This window comes from Rhincodon typus, chromosome 20 (assembly GCF_021869965.1).
Source record: "Rhincodon typus isolate 14 chromosome 20, sRhiTyp1.1, whole genome shotgun sequence".
Lineage (NCBI taxonomy): Eukaryota > Metazoa > Chordata > Chondrichthyes > Orectolobiformes > Rhincodontidae > Rhincodon > Rhincodon typus.
In genome coordinates this window covers 21,679,991-21,700,500 of record NC_063351.1, presented here as the reverse complement: position 1 = coordinate 21,700,500, position 20,510 = coordinate 21,679,991, and positions in this window count along the sequence as shown.

The window sequence follows — 20,510 nt, the reverse complement described above, 5'->3', positions numbered from 1 at the left end:
GTTCATCCAGCTCTACACCTTGTTATCTCAGATTCTCCAGCATCGGCAGTTCCTACTATCTATAAAATAAATGAGATCACTTACTTATATCAAGAACAGTTTGCTGATTGATCCACAGGTAGACACCATTTACTTGTGAGAAGAAGATGACCTGAAGTTGGATTGCTATCTAGGCATAGACACAGGTATAACATATGACGGTACGGAAAGCATATTTTGTAATTTGTCAACAGGTCTGTTTGCTGAAGATGATAAAAATTGACAACAGCCAATCTTCTAACTCACAGGACATTCAGACATTTGGCTCCAGTCATCGACAGGTAAAGTTGTCAAGGTCCGCACATAAGTTGTGAAGTCTACCGATCTTTGTCAACCTTCATTTGTATCAGTAAAGCCATGAAGTATTTTATTTGACTCTTCAAAAACAAATGCATATTGGGAGAGCAAAATGTTGCACTCTCCACAATTTTGTAATTAATTATGCAGACAATACAAAACCTTTACAACTTGAAGAATTCTCATGTCCATGGAACATCCATTGCTCCTATTCCAAAGAGGCAGTGAAAGGGAAGAAAAAAAGCAGAAACTGCACAGATACTGCAATCAGGAGCAATGTGCACTTTTTGAATATTTTTGCCTGAAAATGTTGTATTAGAGTACAGGAGTGCTTCATCAGTCCATTGTGCTCACAGCAGTGTTACACTATGAGTGCTCACATTTTCATGGTATAAATTATTCAAGCAAGCAGCAGTAAAATGAAGTTTATTTTATAAGTATAATGCAATTGCCCTGCAAGCTTTGACAAGTAGAACAACGATTGCAAGCTCATTGTATAAATTACAAATACACCAGTTAGAGTTTTTATTTTATCATTTTTGTTTCATCTAATCAATTGGATAATTATTTAGCTTCCCATTAGGCAATCACAGATCTCTTTTATTGTGACATAACTATCAGTGATGACCTTTATTTGAACTCATAAATAATCACTTTGGAAAGGAAATAATCACTGGTAGTGTCTAAGTGGGTTATTAGCAGCATCTACAGATGGAATTATTTTAGTAATCACCCCTTGCAAAGGAAATTTGTTTGTTACTGAGAGGCAATAACAGTTGTTTGCAAGTCCTACTTAAATGACCATTTCTAACGATTGTAAATGGGACATAAAGCGTGTTGCTATGCCTTTAGGTACATTGCTAACGAATATGAAAAGTGACAAAATTTTAAAATGCACTAATGTAACATTTTTAAGAAGTTATATTTCTGTTGCAGAAAGCAAAACAAAGTTATTTTTGTTTTATTGTGTTGGAACTTTGACTGTCAAACTTGACATTTATTAAAGGAAGAAAAGCCATTTATGAAATTCTGAGAATTTCATTAAATGAGGAAGAATGTAAAAGCCTAGATTTTCCTCTCGTCAGAATGACAATTGGTGTACATCACATTTCAGGGTTTTTGAGTATTTTTCCAACAAAAACATTGGACTTTGAAGACAAAATGTATCAACACAAATCTTAAAAAATTGAATAAGTAAAGGAATAGTATTTATTTCATATTATTCATATCACCTATATAATGCTCCTTACAACCTCAGGATATCACTCAGTGTTTTGCAGCCAATGAACTATTCGTAAAATGCATTCAAACTGTGTTGTAACACAGGTGACCTTCATATCACCATAATGTTCTCTAGCCTTATAACCCTTCAAGATATCTATGGTCATCCAGTCCTTGCACATTTCTACTTTCATCACTGCATTTTGTATCTAAAACATACGCTATTCATAAGATTTATTAGACTACATCACATATCTGTTCAATGTTGACATTGTAAAAGATGCAGTCTAAATCAGTTTCTTCCGCTATTGTATTCACTGCATTTACAATAATAAGTAATCTTTACTATAGTTATTACGTACATTTTTACATGTAAAACCTACAGCCCGGAGGGTTTTTCACAGTTTCCAGGCCCTGAATGTACCAAAGTCAAAATGCATTGGACAGTCACCATTCCTCACTTTATCTTTCAGCAATTTTCCCAAGTTTTACATTAACCATTGGCTATCTCAACACTAATCTTTGAAATTGCCTTCCTAAGCCAAGTTGCCTCCAACTGTCTCTATCCTCCTTCCAACACTGGTCTCTGACCAGTGGTTATGTGTCCAAATTTTTAAAAAATATATCTATGGGTGTTGCTGTTGGCCAGCATTGATTGCCTGTCCCTAGTTGCCCTTCAGAAGTTGCCCTTCTTGAACCACTGTAGTCTGTGTGCTGTAGGTAGATCTGAAATGCCCTTAGGGAGGGAATTCCAGGATTTTGACCCAGCAACGGTGAGGATATATTTCCAAATGAGAATGGTGAATGGTTTGAAGGGGAGCTTGAAGCTGGTGGTTTTCTCAAATATCTACTGTTCTTGTCCTTCTAGATTGAAGTGGTTACGGATTTGGAAAGTTCTGTCTCAGGATCTTTGGTGAATTTTTGCAGTGCATCTTGCAGATATTGCACACTGCTGCCATTGAGCATCTGTGGTGGAGAGAGTTAATTTTTATGGATGTGGGCTACTTTGTCCTGGATGGTGTCAAGTGTCTTGTTGTTGAAGTTGCATTCATCTAGACAAGTGGGAACTTTCAATCACACTCCTGACTTGTGCCATTTTGATGGTGGACTGGTTTTGGAGAGTCGTGAGGTGACTTATTCACTGCAGTATTCTTAGCGCCTAACCTTCTCTATAACCTCTATACTTTAATGGTGTGTCCAGTTGAGTTTCTGGTCAATGGTAACTCCCAGGGTGTTAATAGTAGGGGAATTCAGTAGTGCTAGCACTATTGAATGTCAAAGGTGGTGGTTAGATTGTCTCTAATTGGAGATGATCATTGTCATGGCACAAACATTACTTGCCACTTTTCAGTCCAAATATGGATTGTGTCCAGGACTTAGTGCATTTAAATGTGGACTGCTTCAGTATCTGGGAAGTTGCAAATTGTCCTGAACATTGTGCAATCATCAGTGAACACCCCCGCTTCTGACCTTATGATGAAGGGAAAGTCATTGATAAAACAGCTGAAGATGGTTGGGCCTAGGGAACTACCCTGAGGAACTCCTCCAGAAGTGTCCTGGAGCCAAGATGACTGATGTCCAACAGCCACAACCATCTTCCTATATGTCAGATATGACTCCAACCAGTGGAGAGTTTGCTGTCTGATTCCCAGTGATTCCAGTTTGCTCAGGCTCCTTGATGCCATACTCGGTTGAATGTGGACTTGCCACCTGGAGCCAAATTTCTCTTTATGTCATGAAAAGTTATTTTTATACAATAATGCTCCTGTAGAGTGTCATGAGTCATTTTATTTTGTTGAAGGTGCTATTTAAATGCAATATTTTTATCATTATTATCGGGAAGTGTGGCAACCAGTATGATCCACAAGCAGGAATGAAAAAAAGGAGACTGATATGTTTGATAATAATTGAGAGGTGAATGTTAGCAAGGAAAATTCACATTTTCTTCGCTCTTCTTCAAAATAGATCTTTTATATTAGTCTGAAAGAGCAGACAGAGCCTTGGTTCAATGTCTTATCTGAAAAGACAGCTGCTCAAATCATAATGTGGTGGCAGAAGTCTCTCAACCAGTATGTAAAATGGCAGTGGATCCCGCTTCAACAATTGGTGGTTCCTAGAGAGGCACATTGGGCATGGAACATTAACATATTAAAGTATTAGTGATGCTGTTGTTGTTGTGGGATCCAATACGGCTGGTGTGCACCCTCCATTGACCATGAAATACTCAGTACAGACCGCCTCCCCTGGGGCTCAATGGGAAGCCTATAGATTTCAGCAGGCAGGCCTCTGTCATGGGAAAGAAATGTGCAAGGAGGGTGGATATTGACCTTTAATTTTCTTCATGGTAATGGTATGTTACTGTTCACTTGGGGAGTCTGGTTGCTGTGGCACCAGACGCTTCTTGTATGCATGTTGCAGTCTGGAGCTATAGATAGTGATGGCACAGGCTCCAATTTCCTCTTATCAAAAAGCTGATCATGAATCACTCTCACTCTTACTACCTATAAATAGTGTGTTCTGGAAAGAATTGCAGATTGATGATCACATGGCCACATTATGAAAGCTCTTCCTTGGCCATCAAGTCCTGAGGTGGGACCCAGACCTTGATCTATTGGTTGAGAGCAGAGATTCTACGCAATGTACCAAAAGATCTCTCCAACCATTCATAAGTGGCTCAATTAGCTTCCTGCTGAGTAGCTGATCCTGTAATTGACAAAATTCCACATCAATGGGAAGATGTCAGAAACAGTCCCCCACCACATTCATATGACATTTTTGTAGACCCCTGCTTCCCAGCAAACCAGTAGAGAGCTGACAAAATTTCAACTGGTATCTCCAGAAGTGCACTCTGTCAGATTGCTTTCATGTGCTAACCTAACTTTTGGAATAGGTTAGAAATCATTGTGCCTTATTCAGAGGATAAGAGTGCAAACACTGAGCTACTGCTGACTCCATAGGTGATGAACATACTCATGATCTAACCTCTGATGTAAATCCACATAGTATGTAAATATGGACTCTGAATTGGATATAATTAGAGATTGTCCCAGCACTGCTCCACATAGGCCAGCACTGCAAAAAAGGTCTTACAAGAAGGTGAACTTGCAGAATACAATTAATAGTCATTGTTACTTTGCAACAGATGGCATTGTATTGTTTAACATTGTCCTGTTACTGAGGACGCTCAGAAGAATCTAAGAAGTTTCTGATTGTTATTGCTGGGTAGGTGGCAACTTGATAGATGCTGCCAATCAGAAAACATCAACCTGGCATGCCATCTTTTGAGTAATGTTATTGAAGGTATGGTATATGCTAATTGGGGCACTTTTGAAGAAGTATGGTTACTGTAATTTAGTGAATTCATTGGGGGCTTGCTGTCACAGATTGTGCAACAACGCTGATAGTCTGCAATAATATTTTCACATGTGTACCCAACACTTTGCAACACTTGTTGTAGGCTTTGGGAATGGATGAATTTCCAGAGCCCTGAGAAATCTAATAGCTGATTAATCTTCCAGAGGAGGATCCCCAATAACAATAATAGACATCAGAGCAAGCAAGAACAAATTGCCAAGGAGTGGAATTGAGGGAGAGAACACGTTGATTTAACTAGTTGTTTCATCACAAGGGGCAAATAAGAAAGTCTAAACCAATCAACAAATTGCAGTCACCTAGTTCTAACTATTTTAGTACAGATCTACAGGCGAATTAACATCAAAAATCCACTGATACAGATTGAATATGTGGTACATACAACTCCAAGGAAACCACCACTAAGAAGAGACCAGCAATGTCCAAACATTCAGGATACTGTGAGAAAATGCTCAGCTCCAGCAGGGACCTCATTCTCCATGAAAGAAATCCAGGATACTACAGGTCCACCCTTTCAGAGGGAACTACACAGATTGCAGGCTTACAGAAGGACAGTCAATGTCATCAGCAGCTATGATCCCACCTGATATTAATATTGGACAGGTCTGACCTCTAAGTGAAACCTGGATTGGTCAACCCTGACTTTATGCTTTTTAAATGTGGAGGTCAGTTATTGAATGCATTTACAAGAGTCTGCCAGTTTGCATTTAACACAAAGAATAAAACATATTTTAAACAAGTAAAATATGAACGCTTTACATCAAACGGCCTGAGGTGATTCAACATCGCACCCAAGCTACAAGTGCTGCCTTCAGTCACCTAAGGATGAGAGTTTTCGATGACCGTGACATCTGTGCTGATACCAGGGTGCTTGTGTATTAGGCAGACACCCTTCTGATTCTTTTAGATAGCTCTGAAACTTGGACTACGCATAAATGCTGCCTCAAGATCCTTGAGAATTACCATCAATGCTGTTTCAGATGGATTCTGCACATCAACTGGGAGGACAGGCATACTAACAGCAACATCCTTGAAATAGCTTAAAGCACCAAGATTGAAGCCACGAGCATCTGAAACATTGTGCTCAGGATACCTGAATTCTGACTTCCATATCAAATCATCTTCGCCCAGCTCAAGGAAGGCACTTGAACAAAGGCCAAAAAAAGGAAGTGTTTCAAAGACTCCCTGAAGCTTCCCTCAAAAAATACAACATAGATGCCAACACGTGGGAGAGCCCATTCGGAAGAAACCAACTTAGAGGAAACTCCTGTCAAGGGACATAATTTTCACAAGAACACCCATCGGAAGTATGGAAGAGGAATCGGAGATAGGAATACCAATGATATCGAAGCCAAGCACCAATTCCACCTCTCAGAAACACCGGCCTGTGGCTGGAAATGTGGCACTAGGATCAGACTTGTCAACCACAGAACGTTCTGAAGACGAGTCACTGGACCCGAAATGTTAACTCTGATTTCTCTCCACAAATGCTGCCAGACCTGCTGAGATTTTACAGCAATTTCTGTTGTTCTTTCAGATTTTCAGCATCCGCAGTTCTTTCGTGTTTTTGCAAACTAAAGTTACTGTTAATTGAACTTCAAAGGAAACATATGATTTCACTCAACTCAGTTTTCAGCAATTTTGCTTTGGCACACACCCACTAACTGATTGACTGCCTTCTATATTTCTTTCTGTCTCTCTGCATGTACCTGGCCCCTGTGCAACAGCACAGTTTTAATCCCCATCTCTTCTTTAAATACACAAAAATTCTAACACTCAACCTTCCATTGCAATGTTTATAAAACCTTATTAAAATGCATGCAAATAAATAGGTTTCCAGACTCCCTGACACCAAGTCAAAAATGAATTTTTAAAAATTAAACTAAAGCTACATTTCTCACTTCCAGACACACAAAATACAATATATAAATTAAACATCAAATGCTACATTGTTTGTAAAACTTACACGCAGGAAAGAAAAGGGGGAGAAATATCTTTAAGCGATATTTCCATTTTCTAGTACATTTTTTTCTTACTGCTATTTCTCCTTTTCTTACACAGAGTTTACTCCAGCGGTAACAATGTACTTCAATCAAACACACAACGACATAATTAGTTACAATACTTATTATTTTCTCCATATTTGCTGCTATGTTATTTTCTCTTCCTGCTGCATGAATAGTTTTCAAATTAAATAGTTATCATTAAACACCAACTAAACAGTCTCAGATTCTCGGTATGAAAGTTTATTAGAAAAGACAGAACATTATGGCCCATATAAATAGCAATCTTTGCAGAGTTATTGGACATGTGACTTCAAAATGTCTTAGAGGAAATACCAAACTCAGTTTCACTTTCTATAGTAGACTATTTCTGCTTGCAAGAATTCAGCTTTTGAGAAAAGTAACTAATTGGCCATTCCACCCCCATCTGTTCTCTTGTAATAAGCTGTACTATCAGCAGCTGATTTCAATGACTGAGCATAATACAATACTTCTAAGAAAATGGTACACCAGGCAGTACAACTTTCAAGTTATGAAAGACACTAATACACTTTTCTGTCCTTACAAATATCTTGGCTTTTCTTTAACAAGCTTATCAGGACAGTCATTACAGTGCTGAAATGCAGAACAAACTTCTGATAGAATATATTGATGTCTTTTTTGTTTTGTTTTAGGTACTGGAATATCCAAACTAGCTCTTATTATTATCACAGTGTTACTCACATAAAATTCTTTTACTTTGCAAATTCAACTTTTTGTTCAAAACAGTAAATGTTCCTTCCAGGTTTGGCTGCATTCTACCAAATCACCAATCTACACATCACAGTTGTACAATCCCTCAATGACCTTATGGGTTAATCTTTGAAAAGTTGCTGGGATATTTTTCATTCCAAATGGCATGGCTTAACATTGATAAAATCAGTCCAGGGTTGTAAATGCTGATATTTTGCATCTATTTATGTTAATGAACTTATCAATATTCCTTTAATAAACTAATTTTTGAGGCAAAACTTGTTTGTCTAATCCTCTAAATGTCACATACCAATTATAGAGTTGGAAATTAATCCACCTTTGCTATCACATTGATCTTGTGGTAACTTTACAGAATCATTTGGTCTTGGTATCATTACAATTGGTGAGCTCCAATAAAGTAATTTTACATCATGAACTTGATTGTTTCTCTCACTTGAGGTAATCTCTTTGGGTTGAGCCTGTTAGAATGTTGTCTTATGGGGGATGTATCCGCTACATTGGCATTATGTATGGTCAAAGATGTTTTCCCTAGCCTATTTAAACAAATCAATTTATGGATTTTTAATAGCTTTAATAAATCACTTCAATAGTTTTCTGGGGATATTGCATAATATTACTTCTAACTTTTAAAGATTCATTTTATGTAACCTGGGTCGACTTTAGAATTTTCAATTTTTCATTCATTCTCAAATTATTCTGATATTTTTTGTTTCACTCCCTACTACAGTTGGTTCTCCTATAACGTGATAGTTGTGTCCTTGTGTGACCTTGAGCTATAGAAACTCGCGCTATTGAAAATCACCATAGAAAATTGCATGATAGGGAAATTGCTATAGAAAATCACTATACCTGTACAGCAGAAAGTTTGCATTATCCAAACAGCATCCATTAATCATCAATCGCACTAGAGCCAATTTGCGTTAATGAAATAGGCGTTATAGCCGAGCTACCTGTACATCAATTATTCTGACATCCCCAGTGTGAATAATATTTTTTGACCAGCCACATCATTTCACAAGATAAAATCAATTCCGTCCAAAGGGATGTGATGCACTATTCTGACCACAAATTCTTCACTTAATAAGTCACCCTTTAATCAAACTTTATATAGTGAAACAGAGAACCTGTTTTGCTCCATTTGTTCCCAACCTAGGTCATTTCCACTCAGAGTCATGCATCCAGTCACTGGTGAGATGCTGGTTGCCATGGCTGTCTTCCTAAGAAGGTGAATGAGACTATGATGGATGACAAGCCCAGGAAGAGCAGCAGCAGGCTGTTAAGAAGACCATGGAGCACAAAGTTTAGGAATAGTTTGTAGCCACAGAGCCCATCAAGGTGTGTGATGTCCGCAGAGAGACCAGAGCTTTTTGCCTTTGCACTCATTTCTTAGAGATGAGTGAGGCGTGGTGTCAATGCAAGTTTTATATATCCTGGAACACTGTGATAGAACTGTGCTGCACGGTGGTGTGGGAGCTGAAGGCAGCAGGAGTGGGAGATCATCCTCTTCTCCATTTTGAACTTCTATGGCACTGGATCCTACGTGGGATCTCTCAAATGTGCATCCACATTTGCATCAGGACAGCGACACATGCCATCTCAGACCATTCATTTTGTTTCCCGATGATGGGGGTAATGCAGAAGCCCGGGCAGTAGGATTGAGAAACATAGCTGGCTTCCCCAGGAGCAGGGTACCATCAACTGTACACTTGATGTAACGCTGAGAGGGCCATATCGCAACACTATACAATTCATCAGCAGGAAGAGATTCCACTCAATTCATGTTCAGATGATCTGTGATCATTGTTGCCATTTCCTGGAGTTGCATGCCCACTGCCCTGGCAGCTGCCATGACTCCTACATCCTGGAGAACCCTTGTGTACTGATTTATTTGAGGGCCCAGCTGCCTTACAAGGCTGGTTACTGGAGGACAATGTCCACCTACTGTGAGCACGGCTCATTACACCATTGAGAAATCCCTTGACTGATGGGAAGCACAGATACAGCTGCTATAGGTGAATCAGCTTATGAAGCTGAAGAAGATGCAATTCTTCAGCTAGAACAGGTCTGGGATTCCCCTTCAGTCGGGTCTGAACAACATGTGCCTCATTATCCTGGTGTGCTACGTTTTACATAATTGTAACGGGTAGACAGGGTGGTGAAGAAGGCACTTGGCACACTTGCCTTCATTGGTTAGATCTTTAAGTACAGGAGTTGGGAATGTCATGTTATAGCAGTACAAGGCATTGGTAAGGCCACATTTGGAGTACAGCTAAAGGAAGGATGTTATTAAACTGGAAAGCGTGTCCCAGAAAGATTTACAATCACGCCCCTGAGACTGGAACGTTTGAGTTTTAAGGAGAAGCTGGATAGGCTGGGACGTTTTTTTCCCTGCAGGTTGGAGGCTGAGGGGTGACCTTAAAGAGGTTTATAAAATCATGAGGGGCCTAGAGAGGTGATTAGCCAAGGTCTTTTCCCCAGGGTGGGGGCATCCAAAACTAGAAAGCATAGGTTTAAGGTGAGAGGGGAAAGATTTGAAAGGGAAAAGAAAACAAAGGAACTGTGGATGCTTGAAATCAGAAACAAAAACAGGTATTGTTGGAAAATCTCAGCAGTCTGGCAGCACCTGTGGAGAAAAATCACAGTTAAAGCGAGTCCAATGACCCTTCTTCAGAAGTTATTTAAAAGATTTAAAAGGGACCTGAGGGACAACTTTTTCACGTAGAGGGTAGTACACACATGGAACAAGCTGCCAGCAGGAATGGTAGAGGGGAGTACAATTATAACATTTAAAAGTTATATGGACAGGTACATAGATAAGAAAGGTTTCGAGGGATGTGGGCCAATGCAGGCAAATAGAACTGGTTCAACTAGACGGGTTGGGCCAAATGGTCTGTTTCTGTGCTGTATGACTATATGACTCTATACTGTTTATACCCCAACTACCACTCAGCAAACTACCATTCTTCCTAATCTGAGAAATATTCATTCAGCAAAAATAGTGAAACCTCCACTGAAATTTGTAAAGTCAAAGATTGGGTGGAGTTGGGGTAGTGGAAAATGTAATTACAGAAGCAAGAACATAATAATTGTTTATTGGGAAAAAGCTTGGCAGGAGGTATTTTATGTGGGGTTCTATAACAGTCTGGAAGTGTTAATACTGATTGAGTGCCATGAACACTGTCACCGTGATGCTGCCATGAGGATTTTTTTGGGGAGAGTAGCTTAGAATTTTGAAGCAGTGAGACCTAAGATCAGATCCTCCTAACAGTCTCCAAGATGATGTTGACTTTATAACATTTAAGTAGTTTCAGAGTTATAATAAACAATGTCTAGTTTATTACAAGATAGACTAGAAGGGGGCTATCTTCATTCACGTTAGACCGCAGGGGATCTGGAGAAACAGATACTTTCATATATCATTCAACAACAGTTTGGAATCAGGAGTAGCATGGTAGCAGGAACTAGACACAGGGACATATTTCTGTGTTGAAGAATAAATTATATTTTGTGGAGTGTAAACTGTTAAGTTTTATGAGGCTGAGGTAATGAGAGAAGATGAAGTGTGTGTCAGTGATTGAAGCAGAAGGTTATTAGTGCTTGGTGATATTTTATACTTATTGTCAGGTGAGAAAAAGATACAGTTATGGAGAATGAAAAAAGAATTCTGAATTTATCCGCATCTGCTGTGGGCCCACTGGGCATTGTCTTCTGCGCTCTTTAGCTCTTGTTAAATGGCACCAAATATCTCTTCTTCAGTCTCTTGCTGCAGCTCCTATAGACAATGGCTTCTTTCACTGGGAAATTGTAAAGAATATGGAAAACAAAATTATTTGGAAGACTTTGGTTCATTAAACCATGCCCTTGACTTTTCTGCACACTGGAAATGTTGTTTCTAAATACCTGTAATATTTTTCATTGTAATTCTGATTGAAGTTTGAGTCCAGTTATATCTTCTCTCAGCTAATTAAAAAAAAACTGACTTATGCTGAGATGTATTTTCATTTGGCATTGTCTTGACCCAACCACTCCATCACACCGTCTCAGCAGCCATTCCAAGAGTTAGCTTTCCTCTGTTCCAAACCCAAATAACATCCAGTATCATGGCTTCGCTATTGGCCACTGCTCATCAGAAATATCATGATAAATCAACAAATAGTAGATTGTGTCCATGCTCACAGTGTATTATGGTTAAAATTTACTTTATAAAGATACTGACCAAAGCACAAGAGTTAACGGTATCAAAATGCATATTTTGTTTAAAAATGCATAAAGCGAGAAGTGTGTATAAAAATGAATGCTGTATTTTTATTTTTATTTTCTTTGCCATCATCTTTCTCTTCCAATATATGTTTACTTGAATTGTCGTCTTCACTCGTCTTTATCACAGATGTTAATGCTGCTCTAAACAGGTTTCACAACCACTGAAGCTACAGCTGACATGCTTAACTTATATTACATGGCACATAGTAATAACATAAGGATTACTGATTTGGGGCCTAAGAATTATTATTATAATTAAGAATTAAGTAGTTAAAATTAATTTTTATAAGTAATAAGAGATGAAATACCAGAAAATGTGCCTTAAAGGACCATGTTTATTACAGTAAATTTAAAGTTCATTCAAGTCTATTGCTTTGCACATAATATAAATTTAAATCATAAGGATATATTATAGAACTCAACCATTTATTAATTTAACCCTTTGATTGGCATAAGCCTATTTACAGGATCAGTATTCCAATTAATTGAGAAGTAGTGCTGAAGAATAGTCACTTCTGCTAATTTAGGCATCAGAAATAATTATCTTGGAATTTGGTAAATGTGGTGTGTATTGCTTGCTAATAAGAATAATGTGTATATGCAGAGTCAGATATTACTCACATTTACAATTATAGAAAATTCATGTTATACTGTAATGAAAAATCTTGAGAATAAAAATGCAGAATGCATCAAACAGTTTGAGTATTGTATTTATGCAGTACTTTATGAATATAATTATATCAAAAGATAGACCACATTAATGTTAATAACTTGCATTTTCCAACATATAAACTACAGAGACCAGGATTTTTTTCTTTCTAATCAAACGCAAAAGGGAAATATTAAACCTCATGAGGAACATTTGATTGATTTACATTGTGTATGTTCCTGGGCACAAAACTCTATCCTTCAAATATCTGATTAACAAGTAACTGGAAGATAATTGAAGGGACAACCATGTAGCACACAACATTAAGCAAAGTATATTAATCTATATTAATTCAATAGTCTGTGTGTGTGGCTTGACACATAATACATTGTGGGAAGTAACAGAATGCTTCATCATGGTCAGTTGTCACAAAATAGTAAATGAAAATGACTGAACTATAGACTGTAGGTTTCACTGAAACTCTTGGTAAAGATAACATAATGCAGAGGAAATACTGCATTGTTTTAAATTGTTGTTGCAACATTAAACAGTCTAAATAATATGTAGTCTAAACCCAATCAAAATAATTCAAATCAACATACTGCAAAGCAACCTCTTGCTAAATTAGAGAAATTTTTCCACATTATTATTTATCATGCTGTTGTGCATCAGTCTGTATTAATAAAAATACACCAGCCAACAGGGCTTTCTGCCTAATTTTTTAAGCTCCTTTCTGTTTTCATTTTATCAGGGATAAAAAAGTAACTCATTTTAATTCATATGTTCTGATAGTTAAACTACAAATAGAGTCTTCAAAGTCATATCATTATTATGCGTAGGAGGATTCCATCAACCTATCCAGTCCATGTTGACTCTCTTTATAGAGCAATCTAGAGTGTCCCATTCTGCTACTGTATCCCAAAACCCTCTATGTTTGTTTCCGCAAGTTCTCATTTAATCATCTTTTGAAATTATTAATCATTTCTACTTCGACTACCCTCCTCGGCAGAGTACCAAGTCATTACCACCCACTGTGTAAAACATTGTTCCAAACAACCCTTGCCCAAAACCTTAAATATTTGTTCCCTAGGCTTTTTTACCATCAGCCAAATAGAAGAGCTTTTCATTAACTATCATATCAAAACCTAACATGTTAGTGTGCACCTCTATCAAATCTCCCCTCAAGTTTCTTTACATTAAGGAGAACAACAGCAGCTTCTCCTACCTAACTTTTCAACCTAAAATCTGAGATCACTGGAATAATTCTGGTAAATTTCCTTCTACATTGTGTCATCTTTCCTAAAGTTTCATGACCAAAACTGAATACAATTTAACTAAAGCTTTATAAAAATCCAGTTAGCTTAGTTGGCTGGGTAGCTGGTTTGCGATGCAAATTGATGCTAACAATTCCTGTACCAGCTGAAATTACCATGAAGGTCCCTGTTTCTCAACCTCTCCCCTTGCCTGAGGTATGGGGACCCACAGGTTAAACCACCACCAGTTGTCTCTCTCTAATAAAAGCATGGCCCTCTGGAACTATGGTGGCTTTACTTGTATAAAGATTCAGTACAACCTGCCTGCTTTTATACTCATTACCTCTGTTTATGAGCTCAATATTTCATATGCTTTGCTAATGATGCTCTCAAATATGTTCTTGTATCTTTTAAAGATCTATGTACATGAAACTCAAGGCTCCAACGTGCCTGCACAGGGTTTAGGTAGAATTTTATAGCAACCTGGCAGTGGTCTGGTGGGCAGGGTATCATATAATTGGGTGCCCTGAGGCAATACCATACCTGTCATCTAACTATCTCCGCTGGTATTTTACCAGAGAAGGGAGAAAGTAATGGTGGCCCACAAGGACTTTGGGCCATTTGTGACCTTTAACTGTCCAATTAATGACCATTTAACTCTTCCCATTGCAACTGGTAATTTAACAGTGAGTGGAGGTGCCAGCCTGTTTGTGAACCTGTGCCTAACTTACTCCTTTCTCTCCTATGTTCCACTCTCTGCCCTCTTGAACAATGTTTTCACAAGCGATCCCCTGCTAGAGCCCACAGATTAGCCACAGCAAGAGACTGGAAGGCCCCAACTTCTAATTTGGATCCAATAATTATCATCATTGGAGACTGCTTGCAATCACGGTTTTGCCCACATCTCCTGTGGTACGGCTTAGACAAGAGAGTCACTGACTATCTGACTGACTGGCAGCTCTTGGAGGAACAGCTTCCTCCTAAATGGTGATAGAAACCTCATTCTGTGTTGATTAATGGCCCAAAAGCCATAATTTCATTTCAGGGTGACTTAGCCAAGTGGAGGCAGCTCGCCTTTGATGACTATGATTGGCTGCACACCCCAAGGTGTGTGGCCATCACATTCACATGAAATTCCGGCTTTCAAGCAGTGTCATAATATCTATTTTGCCTCTTGGAGATAGTGAGCTGGCTTTGGGGAGTTACTCACTGAAAGCTTCCTAGCCTTTGACCTGTACTCGTAACCACTTGACTAGTCCAGTTCAGCTTTTGGTTAATGTTAACCCTCAGACTGTTGATAATGGAGGACTCGATGATGGTGGTACCATTGAATATCGAACATTAGGTTCTCACTTATTGGAAATGGTTGTTACCTAGGATTTGTCTGGCAGGATTGTTACTTGCCACTTTTCAGCCCAAGACTGGATATTGTCCAGGTCTTGCTCCACTCAGACATGGACTGCTTCAGTACCTGAAGAGTCATGAATGGTATTGAACATTATGCAATCATCAATGAACATCCCCACTTCTGTCTTATGATGGAGAGAGGTCAATGATTAAGCAGCTGAAGATGGTTGGGCCTAGGACACTCTGCTGAGGAGCACCTGCAGAGATGTCCGGGAATTGAGACGACTGACCTCCAACAACTACAACCATCTTCCCATGTGCCAATTATGACTACAGCCAGTAGAGAGTTTTCCCCAATTCCCATTGACTCCAATTTTGCTAGGGATGGGCAATGCCACACTTGATCAAATGCAGCCTTGATGTCAAAGGCAGTCACTCTCACTTCACCTCTGGTACTCAGCTCTTTTGTCCATGTTTGAACCAAGGCAGTAATGGGGCCAGGAGCTGAGTAGCCCTGGTTGAACCCAAACTGGGCATCACTGAGCAGGTTATAGCTGAGCAAGTGCTGCATCATAGCACTGATTATGACACCTTCCATCATTTTACTGATGATTGAGAGTAGACTGATGGGGCAATAATTGCCCAGGTTGGGTTTATCCTACTTTTTGATGTACAGGATATACCTGGAATATTTTACACATTGTAGATATCTGTATTATAGCTTAGCTGGGGGTGGGGGTGCTGGAGGGATGGGTGGGGTCATGAGGGGAGTTCCCAACTTTTGGAGTATGTCTTCAATACTATTGCTGGAATGTTATCAGGGCCATAGGCTTTGCAGTGTCCAGTGCCTCCAGCCATTTCTTGATATCGCATGGAGTGAATTGAATGAGCTAAAGACAATTAAGGAAATAAATTAATTTCTTCAGTCAGAGGGCACTGAATCTTTGGAACTCATTTCCACAGAAGGCTGTGGAGGCAAAGGCCAAGACATTGAACGTCTTTAGGTCAGAGATAGATAGGTTCTTGGTTAGTTAGGGGATCAAGGGTTATGGGGAGAAGGCACAAGAATGGGCTTGACAATCAAAGCAGCCATGATTGAATGGAGAAGCAGACTCAATGGGCCATCTGGCCTAATTCTGCTCCTTTATCTTCTGTTCTTATGGTCTACCTCAGTAGAAAGATTTAGTTTCTGCAAAAAGAGTGTTTGTTTAGAAATTTGCAAAATATTAGAAGCTGAGAATATTTTAGTTTTGTGAGTAGTCATGTACAAACACACCACAGTTTAGAGGACAGAAACTGAGGAGAATCTGTTAAGTCAAACTTACTGATTTGATAAAGAAATGTCAATTCTCTGGATTTAAATCACTGTCATGTGATAGTGCCGAGGAATAGTTCTGGTCACCACACAATCAGAAGGATGTGGAGGCTTTGGAGAGGGTGCAGAAAAGGATATTGCCAGGCTTGGAGGGTATTAGCTATGAGATGGGAATGAGCAAACTTGGTTTGCTTTCACTTAAATGTCGGAGGCTGAGGGGTGACCTGATAGAAGTTTACAAAATTATGAGACTCATGGTAGAATAGATGGTCGGAGTCGTTTTTCAGGGGTAGAAAGTCAATTACTAGGGGACATAGGTTTAAGATAAAAGGGGGAAAGTATATAGATGTAAGAGGCAAGGCTTTTACACAGAGGGTGGTAAGTGCCTGGAGTACGCTGCCAGAGGAGGTGGTAAAAGTAGATACAATACCTACATTTAAGAAGCATTTTAAAAGATAAATGAATAGGCAGGGATTAGAGGGATACAGAATGCGTAGAGGCAAAAGGTTTTAAGTTTAGAAAGGCATCGTGTGTCAATGCAGGCTTGTTGGGCTGAAGTACCTGTTCCCGTGCTGCACTGTCCTTTGTTCTTTTAATAGTTTCATATTTTGTTCTGTTGGGTGTTTTAAATTTTTCCTAATTGTGTTCTATATCCAGCTAGCTTATTTTTTGTTCCATCTCTTGTACAATGTATTTCTATTCTATTATTAAAGAAACTCTGCAGCCTTGTGTGACTATGTTTCAGTGAATGGCTACCATCTTGAATAAAATTAAAAAGAAACATAAAGCCTATCAGGCTAGATTTCATTCTGGGCTCTGACTTGTTCAATAATACCATCAGCTGGCATTATAATACCTGCGAGGAACAAAATTAAAACTGCTATTGTACAGATCAGTTGGACGGAAATGTGTAAGTGTGTTATGTCAACATGGGTGACCTCATTCTGATAGCATTCAGAGTCAAGGAGCTTTTATTTGGGAAAGTCTGTTTTTCTAGAAACTATACTAAAAACAAAAATTTTGTATTCATTCTGATTTAGCTTGATTGAAACACCAAGGATCTCACATGCAGACACAATTTCACCACAACCAAAATCAACATGCTGCATTTTTCACTTGACATCCTGCAAAAGTCAAGAAAATAAATTATGCATTTGTTTTTTAATCATTTACTTGCAGTTGTTCATTTTTGGTAAACTAAGAGTCCAATAGAGTTTAAGTTATATAGATTCTTTTGAAGGAAGTAGGAGGTGACATCTTGAGGCAAATGCTAATAATCTTTCCATGCTTTCTTATATCTCATATTACACTGTAGAGGTGTCACCTCCTCAATGTATTTTTCATATTTAAAGGTGTAATCTGATTAAGAATTTAAACCAGGATGGAAAAGAACATTAGTGATAACATATACCAGTTCTTAGAGCCAATGTCCCAGACTTCTCTGTATATGTCCCAGCAGAGGTGGCAAATGTAGTGGTAGACATTTGGGAGGGATTTGCTCTTGGAAGTTCTCAGCATTGGCTCTGGATCTCATAAAGTCTCATGACATCAGATTAAAATTGTGCAAGAAAATGTCTGCTGATTATCACTTACTGTGCCATCTATTACCCCAACCCTTATCCCCCACTGGAGCTGATGAATCAGTCTCCCTCTATATTGAACATCATTTGGAAGAAGCACTAAAGTTGGCAAGGGCACTGAATATATTCTGGGTGGAACATCCCTGCTATCACCAAGAGCGGTTTGGTTGCACTACTGCGTACTGAGCTGAAGGACATATCTAACAACGTGGCTCTGAGCATGTGCTGAGTGAATCAGCAAAACAGTAAAAGCTACTTGACCTCATTCTTACAAAGCTACTTATTGCAGATGCATCCGCTCATGTTAATCATTTTTGAAGTGGTCACTATACACTGATGGAGATATTTCTATATTTATACTAAGGACTGGCACTACCATTGTGCTAAATGAGATAATGTTATGATTATGCATTTTACAATATTATGTTGTTTTAGGATGATGCCTAAAGTCTCGAAGGATATATCATTTGGTGCTGGAGAATAAAAGAAGGATGGCAGGTGAGGGAGTCAGTTGGGCAAGAGTCAAAACATCAGAATCTTGACGGTGGGATAAACTTTGGCAATTAAGCTGTCGAACCTTAACAGGTGGGTTTACCTTGCCAATTGCGGGGGTTGGTAAGACAATTTCCATGCATTTTCATTTCAATAAAAGTACAACTGACTGGAATTTAGGTAGAGTGGTATTGTCACTGATTATAATCCAAAGAGTCAGGCTAGGGACATAAGTTTGAAGCTCACCGCTGCATGTGGTTAATTTGAATTCAATTAATAAGTCTGGAATTAAAACCCAGGCTAGCCATGACTGTGAAACCATTGTTGATAGTCATGAAAACACATCTGGTTCACTAACATCCTTTTGGGAAGGAAAATCTGTCATCCTTAAGTGGTCTAGTATACATATGACTCCAGACCTATTGCTAAATGCTCTTTAAAAGGGTCTACCAAGACATTCTCTTGAATCTAATTGCCACAAAGCCTGATAAAAGGAATGAAATTGGATAGACCAACCATTAGTTGAACACAGCACTGGAAACAAAAGTGATACACAGAGACCTGTCAATGACCTCCTTACTAGGGGCTTGTGTCAAAATTGGAAGAACTGCCTCACAGGCTAGTCAAGCAACATTCTCAAATAGTCATGGTCACAAAACCATACCTTATACACAATGGCCCAGACAACACTATCACCAGCCCTCTGTATGTCTGGCCCCATCATCAGGACGGACCCACCAGAAGTGTTACCACTGTTGTGTTCAGACAGGAAGGAGTTGCCCTGGGATTCCTGAACACTGACTTTAGACACATGAAATCTCATGACATCAGATCAAGCAGGGGCAAGGAAACCTCCTGCTAATTACCACCTAGCTGCCCTTTTCTCAATTGATGGACTATTTCTCTTGAACGGCACTTGGAGGACACATTTAGGGTGACTAGGTCAAAGAAAGTACTCTGGGTGGACGACTTCAGTATCCATCACCAAGTGGCTCCGTAACACCACGAGTGGACCTAACTGTCTAAGTCCTAAAAGTACAGTTAATGATAGGGCCCTGGGGAGAGCTGCCGAACAAAGAGATCTAGGAGTGTAGGTGCATCTTTCCTTGAAAGTGGAGTCGCAGGTAGACAGGGTGGTGAAAAAGACATTTGGCACGCTTGCCTTCATTCGTCAGTGCGTTGAGTATAGGAGTTGGGAGGCCATGTTGCGGCTGTCAGGACATTGGTGAAGCCACTTTTAGAATACTGCGGACAATTCTGATCACTCTTCTATAGGAAAGATGTTGTTAAACTTGAGAGGATGCAGAGAAGATTTACAAGGATGTTGCTGGATCCAGAGCTTTAAGGTATTGGGAGAGGCTAAATAGACTGGGGCTCTTTTCTCGGAGGCTGAGGGGTGACCTTATAGAGGTTTATGAAATCATGAGGGGCATGGATACTATGTATAGCCCAGGGTGAGAGAATTCAAAACTAGAGGCCATAGGTTTAAGGTAAGAGGGGAAAGATTTAAAAGGACCTGAGGGGTAACTTTTTCATGCAGGGGGTGTGTGTGCATAGAACGAGCTGCCAGAAGAAGTGGTGGAGGCTCATACAATTACAACATACAAAAGGAACCTGGATATGTATATGAGTAGGAAGGGTTCAGAAGTATGTAGGCTAACTGCTGGCAAATGGAACTAGGTCAGATTGGGATATCTGGTTGGACTGAAGGGTCTGTTTCTGTGTTGTACAACTCCGACTCTATGACATAACTGGGACCAATATGAGGGAAAACGTACTTTATATTGTCCTAACTGGTCTACTGTCTTAGATGCATCTAATGACATGAGAATTGGGAGGAGTGACCTCTGCACGGTCCTGGTGGAGATGTAGTCTGCCTTCGCATTGAAAATACCTTCCGTTATGTTATGTGATACTATCACTGTGTTG